Raw genomic sequence first — 16405 nt, forward strand, 5'->3', positions numbered from 1 at the left:
ATGTACACAGTTATCCTTATCGCACCATCTGAAGTGGCGTAGACTTAATAAGCTTTATTCCACTCAAATTAACATATTATGGTGTATTTGTTAGACATAACCCTCCGTTTCATATAAAAACAAATAGGCGTGCACACAGCGGTCACAAACTATGAAAATTCAATAAACAAATTCCTCCGTTTAACCATATTTTAATACAACGGAGAAGATTTTCACAGGGGCATTCGTTTCACGGAACCTCCGTTGTTTCTTTTAGAAAAACGGAAATATGCTGTTTTCAAGTATACGTAGAGAATTGCACGGGCCTTCCGTTAAACGGAACCCTCCGTTCTTTTTTTCTCAAACAACGGAAATTTGCTGTTTTCAAGTATACGTAGAGAATTTTACGGGACTTCCGTTAAACGGAACCCTCCGTTCTTTTTTTCTCGAACAACGGAAATTTGCTGTTTTCACAACAACGGAGAAAAAAGTTACGGCCTGTCCGTTTAACGGAACACACCGTTTTTCATTTACGGAAAAGTGTCCGGCAACGTTTTACCTTCAGCTTTCGCCGTAAACTGAGACATTTTTTTTTACAGTGTACCCCAATGGCATCCCCAGCATCCCCCATCGTGCTGCAGCAGCCCAGGGAGCCTCCGACGTTCCGTGGTACGACGTTCGAGGACCCGGAAAGCTGGCTTGAGACATACGAGAGGGTCGCTGCTTTTAACAACTGGAACAGCGACGACAAACTGCGACATTTCTTCTTCGCATTGGAAGACGCTGCCAGGACGTGGTTCGAGAACCGAGAAGCCACCCTAACGACCTGGGAGCTGTTCCGAAGCGGCTTCCTGCAGACATTCGCAAGCGTCGTACGCCGAGAATGAGCCCAAGCGCTATTAGAAACCCGGATGCAACTACCAAATGAGGCCACAGCGATTTTTAACGAAGAAATGAGCCGCCTATTCCGCCACGCCGACCCGGAAATGTCCGAGGAGAAGAAAGTCCGCCTACTGATGCGTGGTGTAAAGGAGGAACGTTTCGCCGGAATGGTACGGAGCCCACCGCAGACCGTCGAGGAGTTTTTTCGCGAAGCCACCAGCATCGAGAAGACACTGGAAATGCGGAACCGGCAATTCAACCGCCGCTCTAACTCGACAAACTACGCCGGAGTTCAGTCACTGGCCACCGACGACCTGCGCGAGACTATCCGAGCGGTCGTGCGGGAGGAGCTGCAAAAGCTGTTCCCGTCATCACAGCCTGAAGTGGCGTCGATTGTCAATGCCATACGTGAGGAGGTCCAACAACAACTCGGAGTAGCCCCTGAGTTGCCGCAACCTCAGCCACAAGCGATGACATACGCCGCTGTAGCCCGCAATCACGTACCCCCTCCGCGACCGCACCAGGGCCCTCTAACGCCGCAATTCCGTCGACCACCACCGCCGCCGCCGCCAGCACGCCCACCCGTCGCCCAGCGCAGCTACCCGAGGAAGACCGACGTTTGGCGCACTCCTGACCACCGCCCGCTCTGCTACCACTGCGGGGAAGCGGGTCACGTCTACCGACGATGTCCATATCGGGAAATGGGACTGCGAGGTTTCGCCGTTAACGCTCCGCGTCCGCAGCAAGGTGAACGCCCTCGCGATATCGCTGACTACCTCGCGGCTACTCAGTGGAGCTCTCGACGACCGTCGCGTTCGCCGTCACCAGGCCGCTACCTGTCACCGCAGCGCCGACCATACACTGGCCCAGCCCGGGGCCGGTCAGCGAGCCCATATCCGCAAAACTAAAAGCCGCAACCGATGGAGGTGCGGTTGCTATTCGTCGAAGTGACGAAGATCCTCCGCCACCGACGAAGACGCCGAAGAAACCACCTCGACGACATAACGACACGCCGCCGTCCCGGCGAAGTCTGGAAGAAACGAATGCGACGACGAAAGACGACCTGACGACGTCACATACCAGCCACAGGTCAACGCGACGCAGTCGTGATCCGACGCTAAGACCGAACTGTAATGCAAGACAAAGAACCACCGACCTCGACGTGCTTCTCGACGGCCACGCAGTTACCGCCTTAGTCGACACAGGGGCTGATTACTCCGTCATGAGTAGACACATCGCCGCACAGTTGAAGAAAGTTAAAACTGCATGGGAAGGCCCTCAAATTCGAACCGCTGGAGGACACCTCATTGCGCCGACTGGAGTCTGCACGGCAAGAATTACCGTTCATGACCGGACTTACCCTGCCACCTTCGTTATCATCCAACAGTGTTCACTAGACGTCATTGTCGGCATGGACTTCCTGAACCAACACGGCGCAATCATCGACCTGAAGTCGAAGTCAATAACACTGTCGGAAGATCAAGCGATACCGCCGGAGAGTCGTCGTAGTCACCACACCTTGAGGGTGCTCGACGATCAAGTGAGCATCCTGCCTCGCTCCAGCATTGTCATTTCGATCAGCAACGAAACACCCGCTGACGTAGTAGGCGTCATCGAAGGCGACCAACGTCTACTGCTCGACCGTGAAATTTGCGTCGCAAGAGCGATCGCTCGACTGCACGGAGGAAACACGAAAGTGTTGCTGACAAACCTCAGCCAGGAGTTCAAGCCCATCAACAAGGGCACGACGATCGCATACATCGAGGAAATCCAGGAAACCAGCGATGCGTTTGCCCTCTCAGATTCTGTCGCATCTACCCCTACGACCGTAGTTCCCGAGCCAGACTTCGACATAAATCCAAGTCTCCCCGTGATTAAGAAGCAGCAGCTCAGAAGTCTGCTTCGACGATACAAAGACTGCTTTTCGATGTCATCGAGAATTCGACAAACCCCATTCGCAAAGCATCGCATAATAACCGAAGAGTGCGCTCGACCACTCCGCCAGAGCCCTTACAGAGTTTCGACGCGAGAACGCGAAGCTTTAAGACACCAAGTCGACGAAATGCTGCGCGACGACATCATCCAGCCGTCGAAAAGCCCGTGGGCCTCTCCAGTAGTTTAAGTTAAGAAAAAGGGCGGAACCCTGCGTTTCTGCGTCGATTATCGTCGACTGAACGAAATCATGAAGAAAGACGTATACCCCCTCCCACGGATAGACGACGCATTGGATCGGCTCTGCAATGCTAAATACATCTCATCAATGGACCTCAAGTCTGGCTACTGGCAAATAGAAGTCGACGAAAGGGATCGCGAAAAGACCGCCTTCATCACGCCAGACGGCCTCTACGAGTTCAAAGTTATGTCATTCGGGCTGTGCTCGGCGCCTGCAACTTTCCAGCGCGTCATGGACACGGTATTAGCAGGATTGAAGTGGCAGACCGGTCTCGTTTACTTGGATGACGTCGTCGTCTTCGCCGGAAATTTCGAGGATCACCTCAAGCGGCTTGCGACAGTACTAGAAGCTATCAAGTCATCAGGAATCACTCTGAAGCCGGAAAAGTGCCGCTTTGCTTACGATGAGCTTCTGTTCCTAGGCCACGTAATCAGCAAATCGGATGTCCGCCCAGACCCGCAAGACAGCGGCCATCGCACAGTTCCCGCAACCCATCGACAAGAAGGCAGTGCGTAGATTCCCTGGCATGTGTGCCTACTACAGGCGCTTTGTCAAGGACTTTTCACGCATCGCTGAGCCATTGACACGTCTAACTAAATGTGATGTTGAGTTAAAGTGAGAAACGCCGCAGTCCGGCGCATTTGAAGAACTCAAACGACGCATGCAGTCGCCGCCGGTACTTGCGCACTTCGATGAGTACGCCGATACCGAAATCCATACTGACGCCAGTAGCCTAGGCCTCGGCGCCGTTCTAGTCCAGAGGAGAAACGGAGTCGAACAGGTGATAGCTTACGCTAGCCGGTCGCTGTCAAAAGCGGAAGGCAACTATTCTACGACCGAAAAGGAATGCCTCGCCATCGTTTGGGCTACAGCTAAATTTCGCCCTTATCTATATGGCAGGCCATTCAAAGTCGTCAGTGACCATCACGCGTTGTGTTGGCTAGCGAATATAAAGGACCCTTCTGGACGACTAGCGCGGTGGAGCCTCAGACTACAAGAATACGACATCACTGTCACCTACAAGTCCGTACGAAAACACTCCGATGCCGATTGCCTATCACGTGCCCCAATTGACCCGCCGCCGCAAGACGACGAGAATGACGACGCCTTCCTTGGAATGATAAGCGCGAAAGACTTCGCTGCACAGCAACGGGCAGACACGGAGCTAAAAGGCCTCGTCGAATATTTAGAAGCGCACACCGACGTTGTCCCAAGGGCATTTAAGCGTGGATTATCTTCCTTCACGCTTCAAAACAATCTACTCGTGAAGAACTTTTCACCAGTCCGCGCCAACTACCTTCTTGTTGTGCCGTCAGGACTTCGTCCAGAAGTATTGCACGCCCTACATGACGATCCGACCGCTGGACGCCTAGGATTTTCCCGGACACTATCGAGGATACAAGAAAAGTATTATTGGCCGCACCTGACCGCCGACGTCACCGGTTATGTCAGAACATGACGAGACTCAGCGACGCAAGACACCGCCGACAAGGCCAGCCGGATTACTACAGCCAATCGAGCCTCCTTGCCGACCATTCCAGCAGATCGGGATGGACTTGCTGGGACCCTTTCCGACGTCAACAACCGGAAATAAGTGGATCGTCGTGGCGACGGACTAGCTCACTCGCTTCGCTGAAACTAAAGCACTGCCGAAAGGTAGCGCAGCCGAAGTGGCGAAATTCCTTGTCGAAAACATCCTGCTGCGACATGGCACCCCAGAAGTCCTCATCACCCACGGAGGAACGGCCTTTACAGCGGAGCTCACTCAAGCCATTCTGAACTACAGTCAGACAAGGCACAGGAGGACAACGGCCTACCACCCGCAGACGAATGGTCTTACGGAGCGGCTGAATAAGACCCTCGCCGACATGCTAGCGATGTACGTCGACGTCGAACACAAGACCTGGGATGCCGTCCTGCCGTACGTAACATTCGCTTATAACACGGCGGTACAAGAAACAACACAGATCACGCCATTCAAGCTGGTCTACAGCAGGAATCCGACGACGACGCTCGACGCCATGCTGCCGCACGTCACTGACGAGGAGAACCTTGACGTCCGTACCTACCTCCAGCGCGCCGAAGAAGCCCGACAACTCGCCCACCTACGGATCAAAAACCAGCAGCGTACCGACAGCCGACACTACAACCTCCAACGACGCTTCGTCGAGTACAAGCCCGGCGACCGTGTTTGGGTATGGACCCCGATACGCCGACGAGGACTGAGTGAGAAACTACTGCGACGCTATTTCGGACCCTACAAGGTCATCCGACGTATTGGCGCACTGGACTATGAGGTCGTGCCAGACGGCATTTCGCATTCACAGCGGCGCCGCGCACGACCTGAAGTGGTCCACGTGGTGCGTCTTAAACCGTTTTACGGACGCTAACGAAATTCCCTTATTCTGTTGTTTTCTTTGCTGCGAGTGCTTATTTATCACTTTTCTTTGTTTGCAGCATCGGGTCGATGCTTTTTAAGAGGGGGGTAATGACACGTGTACTTATCTTTATCGGGCGACCACGTTTGGCCGCCTCACAAATGTTATCGTGCAGCGCAGGACGCGCCTGCATGGGTGCGATCGGAGATGGTTGTTCGGCGCGTTCGTTCGGTTACCGGCGCGCGCGATTGGCCTACTCCGCGCCGACGTCACCAGCCGCGGGGCGCCGCCCCGTTTTTGGTGACGTCAAAATGACGACACGCTCCTGTCAATCATCCGCTCACCGAGCATTTCGTCCGAACGCGACGAGAGTTGAGAAGTTTGGAGCGATCATACGACTTCGCATGGCGCGTCTGGTGGATTGGATTGGATCTAACAGGCGGCCTTTTTGGCTGCGGAATGGCACGTTTGAATCCAATGCATAGTTTAATTCTAGAAAATGGCGCTTCCGTTGGAAACAGGTTGTTGCGCTGGCGTTTCTAGAGGAAGGAGGAGAGCGGGTGGCGGTGCGAAACGCGTTTGAAGAAATGGCAGAAAGTGAATTCCGGCGTCGTTTTTGTTTCTCGAAACAAATAATTCGTTGGTTGTACAGAGAAATCGACAACATCATCGGTGTCAGCGAGCCTCTGGGATGTTGTCGCTGCCTCTTGAAAAGTGCGCCACTCTTCCCGTCGTTTTTTTTTTCTTTTTCCTTCTCGCTGTGCGCGACACCACCTAGGGACGACGCAAAGAACCCAATAGCTATAAATTGCAGTAGTCACACGTACTACTATTTGAAAACGTGTTTGGGCTTGAGAAGAAAAAATACATTTTTTTAGATAAAGATTTCATTCAATTGGAAGACGAGAAACATTTGGCTTTGTAGTATACTGTTTGCAAGCAGACGACAAACGACGGAGGTAAACTTCCGGGGAGGTCACCGCTTCCTGATTCGCTGCTCTCTCCGCCCGGCTGTCACAGATTTTGCATACTGCAACTTTGTGACGTTGCAGCAACTGAACAGAACGCGTATCGAACAAAATATCTCCGATCGCGCCCCATGTAAAAGAAGTTTCTAGAATGTTATCGATGGTTCCCTCCACTGTCCTTCACCACAACTTGTGTAATCTGATTGCATGTATGGGCGACGCGAATAGTGTAGAACTTTGTGGAAGGCACGCGGGTCCCATCGGTTAATCTGGAACATTCCACGACTGGTCTATAAAAGCCGACGCGCTTGACCCGCTGATCAGATTTTCGACGATCGCCTAGCGTGTTCGCCGCTGTCGTTGTGCTATAAGTGTAGCCTGTTTTGTGGGCACAGGTTCGCCCAATAAAAGTTAGTTTTCTTGTTCACAGTACTGCTACTCTGTTATTCAACGTCACCACCACGTGACAGTATAAACACAGACCCGCCGCGGTTGCTCAGTCGCTATGTTGCTGGGCTACTGATCACGAGGTCGTGGGATCTAATCCCGGCCACGGCGACCCCATTTCGACGGGGGCTAAATGCGAATACACCTGTGTACTTAGATTTAGGTGCACGTGAAAGAACCCCAGGTGGTCGAAATTTCCGGAGTCCTCCACTATGGCGTGCCTCATATTCAGAGAGTGCTTTGGCACGTAAAACCTCATAACTTAATTTTCATGTATAAACATGTCTTCGTTAAATCCACTTGCGTTTTTACGTGCGGAAAAATAACGAATCGAATTGTTCAAAAGCGTAGTCAATAAGCCTATACTTAGAAACGTGGGCTGTCAGTTTTCCTTAGCCAGGCGTTCGTTCCACTGGTTCATTTCGCTATGAAGGAACGGTATATAATAAAATGTGATACGAGTTATGTTTGAAGATTCATCCTGTCGTCGTAGGAAGGGTAAGAGGCCTTGATTTGGTGGCGATCAGCATTTGTAAACATACACCAAAACAAAAAATTAAAAAATACTTCACTTATACGAGGTGCATTTTCAAATGGCGCAATCATCCGAAATTCCAAAACAGAAAAAAAGAAAAACATGTAATGTATCCTTACTACTCTACCAACGTAAATCCATTTGTCCTCGGACTAAGGATTACACACGGCGTACTGGTCCTCAGCGATACAGGAGAAGACTCTTCACAGTCAAGACTATGTTTGCGTAAAAAATTTCGAGCCTGAGAGATAAGATTAGAAAATCGGCTACTGTTTCGACTTCATATAATCCTATCTTGTGCTTACATAGATGAAATGCTCAAAGAAAATATATAGGTCAGGCCTGAGTAAGGGCTTAGACGAAGGGCGAGCAGGAGTGGAGAGCATGACGTTTGACTAAAGGTGAAAACATCCCTCTCCATTTCCTCCTCTACTAAGAGCCTTGAATGCTTTCAAAACAAGTCTATGCTAAAAGTGGACATGGGGCTCATACGCAATACCTCCTTCTTCAGTTTCGGAACAACACAAGAGTTCGGTCAATTCAGAAAGCGTTGCTCTTGGTACAATAATGCGATTTTTATTGTACATTGTTATTGCTTTTATATTCGATTTCAAGTGTGCTTCTAATACCGTCAGCAAGATCGCAGCTGTGCCAAAAATTATTGTTGCCTACTGAAGATTTGTGTTTCATTTGTTGGAAATATTGCATAGGTAAGTGTTTGTAGTCAGGCAAAGCAAAGAGTGCACCATTGTTCCGTTCCGCATGCTAGTGATTTATGGCTTACGAAAGTTTCTCCTGCTAGGATGACTTCTTCATGCGAACGAAAAACTAAACACAATGCTAAATCTGTACTGACCACAAGTGAGCTCTCACATTTGTTGTGCATATTGAGCCATTTCTACAGTTTGAGACTCAAATCCCACTGTGCAGTCGGTGCGAAAGTCTTGTGTCAGGCTCATTTGTTTTTCTTTTTCAAGTAAGCTTCTCCTATATCTGCAGTGAAGTTAACGGTAAGTCATGAAGCATTCGGTCTTCCTTAGCTGTACATGTTCTATGTAGGCACCATGGTGCCTACATCCTACATAATACATCCTACATAAAATACATACATATACATATACGTATACATACATATAATACATCCTACTTAAAACTCCTCCACTGCAGTAGAGGAGTTTTTGACGTAACATATTATTAGTGTACAGACAACGGAGACAACGGAGATGCGAACTGCTGGAGAATGTAAATGAGTGCTTAACTGTATAACACTCACACATAAGTATGAAGTAGGTGTTAAGAAACGCATGTTTTATGGCTACTGTAATGTATAGCTTACAAAAAAATTTGCAGTGGCTTAGCTCGGCTATGCCAGGATATAGGTAGCGAAAGTTAAGGCATATCATGGTTTGCCTAGGTTAATGTTGACAGCAAGTCAAGGTTAATCTGGCTGTCTAGCTATGTTGCGGCGTTTAGCCAGTCATTATGCATGCTGTTCGTCTGTTTCCTGGGCGACTCGTTTCCTCTTCACCTCGTTCCGATGCCGATTGAAGGCCTCCTCCTGCTGATCAGAATTGTCGTTGTCCATACTGCCGCCTCAACTGAGTTTGCGGCACACGCAAGCTTTCCTTTTCTATTCTCCTACATGTTATCAGGCATGCGACGCAGCTGGCGAAGCGAGCGGAGACGAGCGCCACGACGATGAACGCGAGATGACGTCATAAAAATGGCAGCATCGGAAATGCGCGGCGCTGCGCAGCGGCGAAACACGTATGGCTCGGTGCTACTAGTGGCGCATGCGCAATATTGTCTAAGGAGCGAGAGAGAGAGAGAGAAGCATCCGCGGCGAGGCGCACGTTGTAAAGTCATGGGCCTCCTCGGAGCACTACCACGGCGAAATCGCAAGTTCGAGGCCTGTAAAGTTTTCTCTTTAAAAGCAATGCCGTGGTGTTACAGATGACATGGCGTGGTTCTTCTAAGCACGATGCTGCAGGATGAAATCTCTGCGCTCGTCATTGTTTAGCGAAAAGTTTTTTTCTTAGTGGTTCATTTGTTTTGCGCACTGCTGAAACATCAGCAATAGGTTCTTTACCACATATCTTTTGTCTGTGCTTATTCCTGCGAACAATAGCGCAGCCACCCCCCGAACAACAGTGGATGTAGCAGCTAAACCTGTAGCTCTGCAATTGAGCAAGAACATTGATTTCGCCATTCCTTAACTAAGATGGCGGATACGCTTTGTGGCAAGTCCATAGATTGAACTTGACAATAAGAATATTCCCTGCAAGTCAATGGTGAGAATCTATGTACATTGCGAGTATGTCGCCAAAAGTGAGGTTTAATTGTTCCGTTAGGCCGTCGATCTGAGTTTGTAAAGCAGTAGATGTGGGGAGAACTGCATGGCACGCATGGATGAGATGTTCATTGACGACTTGAAAAATGGAACGCTTTCTGTTGCGTAACCGTCCCTGGGGTGCACCGCGACGTCGGACCAATTACGGACGAATAAAACAGCCACGTCATTAGTGCTATCTGCTTGAAGTAGAGCTGCTTCCGCGTATCGCATGACATGGGCTTCAGCTATAGAGATCGCATGGTTAGTAGCAACAGAGCATCAAAGGAGTCCATACTGGTCGATTCTAACACGAGGAAAAAGAGGCACATAAGATCGTACATGCTGCAGAGGAGTTGGCGTATCGTTAAATATGTTACATTTTCGATTCATATGAGACGATAGAGTGCACTTGCCGAAAAATTCCTAAATCCCGCATCATTACTAGAGCTGGGGAGAGGTGGCGAAGGGTGCTGATGCATTGCTACTCTGCTACAAATCTCTACTACAAATCTCTACTCTACTAAATCTACTACACAAACATATGACTACATGTGGCGAAGGGCCCACACCAACCGTTCTCGATCGACAGTCTGATAGCTGCGTCGCGTATTACACAATGCACGCCTGATTGTCACGAGCACGGCAGAATACCGTCCTTGCTGAGGAGTCGAGACCATTCAATAGAGATGCGAATTTCGCATATAATAATCCATAACACTGAATGTGAGCGAAGGCAGGGGAAAGTTGACAGTGGAAGGAATCGGAAGCCTCGCTCCTCAAGCAGTAGGTGACAGTAATATTGAATTCCTGCAGATGGAGATCCGATTGGCCTTTATCTAAACGAACGAAAAACTGCGGGATCGTCTGTGGTAAACGTTGGAAGGCCGAAAAAAAACCGGAGCATATATGACAACATTATGAAACACTCTTTATCGGCGACAGAGTATTTGGCTTTAGCTTTGGTGAGGGAGTGGCTCACATAGTTGTGAACTTATCACAAAATGAATGCTTGCGATGTGCACTATACCACCACCAAGGAAGGCGCCGGTGACGATACAGCAGGAAAGGACAATATGGCGTCGAAGACTAGCAGTACTACTACGAACCGTTAAGCGCTGACAATACGTGGGACGACCCGACAAATCTTAACCATGCCATATTTTATTTCGCTGACGTCACCCGCCTGTAGTTAAGAAATCACAAATCTCACATCTCGAGTTGGTCTGCATTGAAGACCCATTTCATCAATGTGTTTGGTCTCTCCTTTGTCCGCAAACGATGCGCCTAACAGCGTTTACGCCACCTAGCACAGTAGCCAGATGATAAGTTTTCCACGTATATTGACAATGTGTTGGTCTTCTACAGCCGTTGTAATCCTACAATGACGAAGGATGAGAAGATGAAACATAATCCGAAGGGCAATGATAACGATGCCTTTCAAATGCTGCTTTCCATGAGTCCAATCAGCGTCGCCGCACCCGTCGATTGTGTCAGAGTTCCAATGAATAGTGCCGCCAACTTAACATCTCCAGCCAAAACGTACCACGGGCAGACTCCGTCTTCACCATTTCAGCTGCCCCTGGCCATGCCGATCCTTCAGCGCCTATGTCTAAGCTCAAGCATTTTATTTGAGAGCAAGTGGCCCGCCAGCTGTCGCTGGGGTCTAATAGCCAGGTCCCTCCTACACTTTCACCTTTCCGTGTAACAACCCATCCGGCTCAGATATTTGAAGCACTTGCACTTGTCCGCCAACTAGCTTCTGTGATGGTACCTCTCCTTAAGCGTGTTACTCCCCGCTATCGACACCTCCGATGGCACCGCTCTGGTATGTCGACGGCCCACCTCTAGTCACACTTTCACCGCTCAACTACGCTGCCGATATACACGGCCACCCCTAACAGTCATATTTCGTCCACACGGAAAAGCACGTAGCCCTTTGTCCAGTTCTACGGCAGTAGCCTCAGCCGCTCAGCGTCTTCGTCGAGCCGAAACATGACGCAAGCTGGAGTACAGGCATATGGCTTCGCCTCTTGATTTTTCAGTCACGTTGTGCGCTTCAATCGTCGCCGCGTGCCTTCAAACCAAGGCGCCGTCCAGGAGTTTTGCTACGCGACATGCTTATACCAACGTTCATGCTCACTCTATGCATCTGGATGGTCATACGTAATCCGGACCGGTACCGAGAGCTATACTGCCCGGTCATAGATTATAATTTGTTGGAACTGTCTCCATGTATTGAAAATATTGTGCGGCCATGGTGCTGCCGAACATTTACATTTTGGCGCCATAACAAATGTGTCATCAACGTCTCCTTCAACCGTTTTCTACTATGCCTTAGCCACAGACTTGTAGTCATTTCATCGCACCCAACTTCTTTCCCTCCTTAAGCAGTCTAATTTTTTTCATTCGACTTGGACCAAACATCCTTCTGTCGAACGACAAGCGTCTGTAACACCACAAACATTGGTTCACAATCCCCCTTGCGACAACGTGGTCATCGCGTTTCCGCAGAGCACCCACTTATCACGGAACAAGTGGACGACAGGTTGTAGCGCGGCGTCATTAAACCTTCTCAAATTTATTGTCACCTGTAGTTCTAGGGCAGAAAAAGTTATCTATATTCGACTTTGCACCGGTTATCGCCACCTTCACCTTACAAGAAAATAATAATATTATGTGGGGTTTTACGTGCCAAAACCACTTTCTGATTATGAGGCACGCCGTAGTAGGGGACTCCGGAAATTTTGACCACCTGGGGTTCTTTAACGTGCACCTAAATCTAAGTACACGGGTGTTTTCGCATTTCGCCCCCATCGAAATGCGGCCGCCGTGGCCGGGATTCGATCCCGCGACCTCGTGCTCAGCAGCCTGACACCATAGCCACTGAGCAACCACGGCGGGTTTACAAGAAAAGACGTTTACCCAATGCTTCGGACCAACGGCGCTCTTGATTACTTGCAAGGTGCATAATGTTTCTTTAGAACTTCGTCCCAGCTATTGGCAGGATCCAATAGTTGAGGCTTACCGGGCAAAGGCTGCTTTCGTCACACGCGATGAGGTGTTATGTCGTTCGGGCTCTGCAATCCACCTGCTACTTTTGAGAGAATGATTGCTACAATCCTTCGTTGCCCCAAGTGGAAGACGTGCCGATGTTACCTGGATGACATAGTTGCTTTGTCAAAGGATTATCGGACAGATGTCGTCCATTTGCACGACATCCTAACCTGTCTCACTTCAGCTGGCCTGCAGCTTAACTTTAAGAAGTGGCATTTCGCTGCCCAAACATTAGGTATCTCGGATTGCATTGTGTCCAAAGGCGGCATTGTTTGCAACCCCGACATGTAACACGCAGCGTTTCCAAAGCGAACGTCTATCAAGGCCCTCTGATGTTTGGTAGGCCTTTGTTCCTATTTTTTGTCGATTCTTTCCCAACTTCGCCTTTATCATCGGACCCTTGACTAATGTGCTTACCGCAAGTAAATACATTTACGGGTGGTCATCAGCAGGTGATGTAGCCTTTTAAAAGTTGCGCAGCTTTGTTGATATCATCATCAATTATGCGCTATTACGACGCATGTGCGCCGGCAGATACTTACACCGACGCCCCTGGTATCGCCCTCGGCGCGGTCCGACGTAACGCGTAGTCATGACTTAAAAATACGTCGTCGTTTATGCGAGCCGTAATGTAATCTTGCTCTGTAGCGAATGGATGCTCAGCCATCAGTTCAGCATTGGTCCAGTTCAGGCCTTGCGCCTACGGTTGTCCTTTCAGCGTCATTACTGACCATCCCGCGCATCATTGGGTGTCCTCCATTAAAAATACGGCAGGAAGCCTGGGTTGGTGTGTGCTTCCCCTACAAATATATGACATTCCTGCCATATACCGCTCCGTTTGAAAGAATTCCGGGGCTTATGGGCTCTTCCGCTTTCTCAAGCAAGCTTATGTGATGTCTCTCCCTGTTCGGTCTACGACTACAGCCCCGTAAACACTCATTGTCATTCATATACCCTCTGCGCAATGCCCTGCCACTCCACAGCCTTTCCGCTACGCTGCCGTTTCTTCAGCGTGGACGCTGCGCCAACCAGCGACGCACTTTGCCTTGTGAGACACCTCACTTTCTCGTGCCAGATACCGTCGCGTTAAGAAACATTTCTCAATGTGATGAAATAGTAGTGACTGTATCCGCGATTGAAAAAAGGGCCCCTCCGTGGATGTAGGTGGCAAGCCTTTGTCCACAGTCTGGTCATCGTACCGAATCGAAAGCTTGTTTCATTAAATGTCAAGCATTTACTTCAGGTCAGTTGCATGGAAATGGGTATGAAAAGGACTGTGAATATCACGAGCACCTTCGTTTCCTCCCTGGAAATCACATTTATTGAAGAGCCCTTATAGCACAAAAGGCTCCTTTATGTATTTCTCGTGTGGAACGGCCATGAAGAAAAAATTTTCATTTGACATCGAATTTCAACGCACTCCACCCATCGATCAAGTCCACCCATATCACTTAAAAAGTAGTATCCACTTCTTAGACGTCACTGTTTTGCTGGCAAGGACTCTCTGTCGACAAACGTTTGCAGAAAATTTGCCGATTGGTAACAATATCTAGTTTGAACGGTGCCACCCGCAACATTTTAAAACGCGCATCCCACCCTCTCAAGCTTGCAGGTACCGCAGTAATATTTCCGACATCCAGTAGTTTGATAAACATACCTAACCATTAAAGCATGCCCTAACGCCCCGAAATTATCCACAGTACATCACTGAGAACGCCGTATCATTCGCTCTTCACGTGAAACGGAATGACACAATCAAGGAACCAAAATAAGTAACTAACGCTTTCTCTCTAACAAACTTATTTTCATCCTATTCATCGTCATTGCCATGGGTGAACAACCTAATTTACTGACATTTGAATCCTCATCATAAGCCTGTATTTATGCGCACAGGCTGACGAAGCGCGGGATCGAATCCCGGCCACGGCGGCCGCATTTCGATGGGGGCGAAATGCGAAAACACCCGTGTGCTTAGATTTAGGTGCACGTTAAAGAACCCCAGGTGGTCAAAATTTCCGGAGTCCTCCACTACGGCGTGCCTCATAATCAGAAAGTGGTTTTGGCACGTAAAACCCCAAATATTATTATTATTAGGCTGACGAAGGCCTCTCCCAGCGATCTCCAATTACACCTGTGTTGCGCTAGCTGACTGGAACTTTTACCGGCAGATTCCCTAATTTAATCACAGCACCTAATTTACTTCCGTCCTTGGCTGCGCTTCTATTGTGACCGATTCTATAACTCTAATGATCCAGCGCTTATCTGTCGTTCTTATTACATCGATGGCTCGCTCTAGTTTTTTTACCTAATGTATCAGAATATCGACTATCGGCGTGTCTGCCTCATCCACACTGCTTTCTGGCACTGCGTCACGCAGCAGGGCTACAAAAGTGCAAATTGCCTGCTTGCTAAAAATAAGTGTTTCAATGGCAGCGCTTTCGATCTGTGTTATCCTATGTGCAGACAAGGCCATTACAGTGTTTGTTCAAATACAGCTCGAGGGAGGGGGCGAGTCAAACATGAACATTTTCAATGAAAGGCAATAAGATGTCACTCCATTAGGATGACCGTGATCGCCTTGGGATTCGTAGCCATTGGGTGTGGGGACGACCCGCGACAGCACTTTGAAAAGCATAAACATCTTTGAGCATGTTACAAATAACTCTGTTGCGTATAACACAAGCATAGAGAAATGGACAAACTATTTTAAAAAGTGCGGAAAACTTACTTTTCCGTGCTTTTACAGCATAACAGTTGGTGTTGAAAAGCATGGCCTTTGAGATCAGCGTTTGTTTTCTGAGATGCCGAGAGAGCAGTGGGTGCGGGGTGCGCTTTAACATTGACATATAGCTTGATCGACCATGCACTTAACAGAGTTACAAATAATTTGCTGTATCGTCGTGGTGTAGACTTTAATAGTACCGTAAAAGTGGGAGGCACGCTTATATCTATATTTTATTTTGTGTAGTTGAGCAATAATGGTGTCCGTTGGGGACTGCATCTTTTAAAATGCAGAGGCACACAAGCAGATACAAGGTAGTTTTGAGGGCGCAGCTTGTTTTTCAGCTTTAGGTTATCAGGAACTTCGGAGTCAGGAGAATTCCTTCCAAAGTGCCAATGTGTATTCTTTTTTCTTTTAATGTGCAACCTGAGGCTTTTTACGACGCAGTGCTTTTATTTATTGGTTACTGACCATGCTCTCGGAAATATCTTTATTTCAACACAAAAACACACCCAATATGACAATTTCAATATACGTGGGAACAGTGCAGCAGCAGCTGTATTACAAAAAGGAGCGCATTCACATTGTGATGGCGGTGTAGTTTTACTAGATTAGTTACGCGTTCCAATTCTCTTGCGGGTACGCCACGGCAAATATAAAATAAAAGGAAGCACTCAGCACCCAATGTTCTAGGCGTTGATTTCTATACACTTGAAAGTAAAAAGACACCAGTTACCGAAAATGCAATGCTGTTTAGTATATTAATTTGACTCTGTTTATATCTTACAGGAATGCGTCACGGTGTATTCGTGATCTTCTGCGCTTTAGCGCTGTTCGTGCTGTGTGGTGAGTGTTTGTCAAAGGCATATTTATTGCGAATTGGTGAACTTCGTGAAATATGCAACAGTGCCAGTGTTGACCTCTCATAGCTTGGC

General features: G+C 48.6%; 1 long non-coding RNA gene across 1 annotated transcript in view; it reads left to right on the forward strand.

Moving 5' to 3' along the window:
- Positions 1-8232: 8232 nt before the first annotated feature.
- The window catches only part of LOC135917391 (uncharacterized), a 40292-nt gene continuing 32119 nt past the window's right edge, over positions 8233-16405 (forward strand). Inside the window, exons 1-2 of the long non-coding RNA XR_010569263.2 lie at positions 8233-8372; positions 16260-16316. This is a non-coding gene — a long non-coding RNA (uncharacterized lncRNA). The remainder of the gene's footprint in view (positions 8373-16259; positions 16317-16405) is intronic.

The sequence above is a fragment of the Dermacentor albipictus genome, chromosome 2 (assembly GCF_038994185.2).
Source record: "Dermacentor albipictus isolate Rhodes 1998 colony chromosome 2, USDA_Dalb.pri_finalv2, whole genome shotgun sequence".
NCBI classification, from domain to species: Eukaryota; Metazoa; Arthropoda; class Arachnida; order Ixodida; family Ixodidae; genus Dermacentor; species Dermacentor albipictus.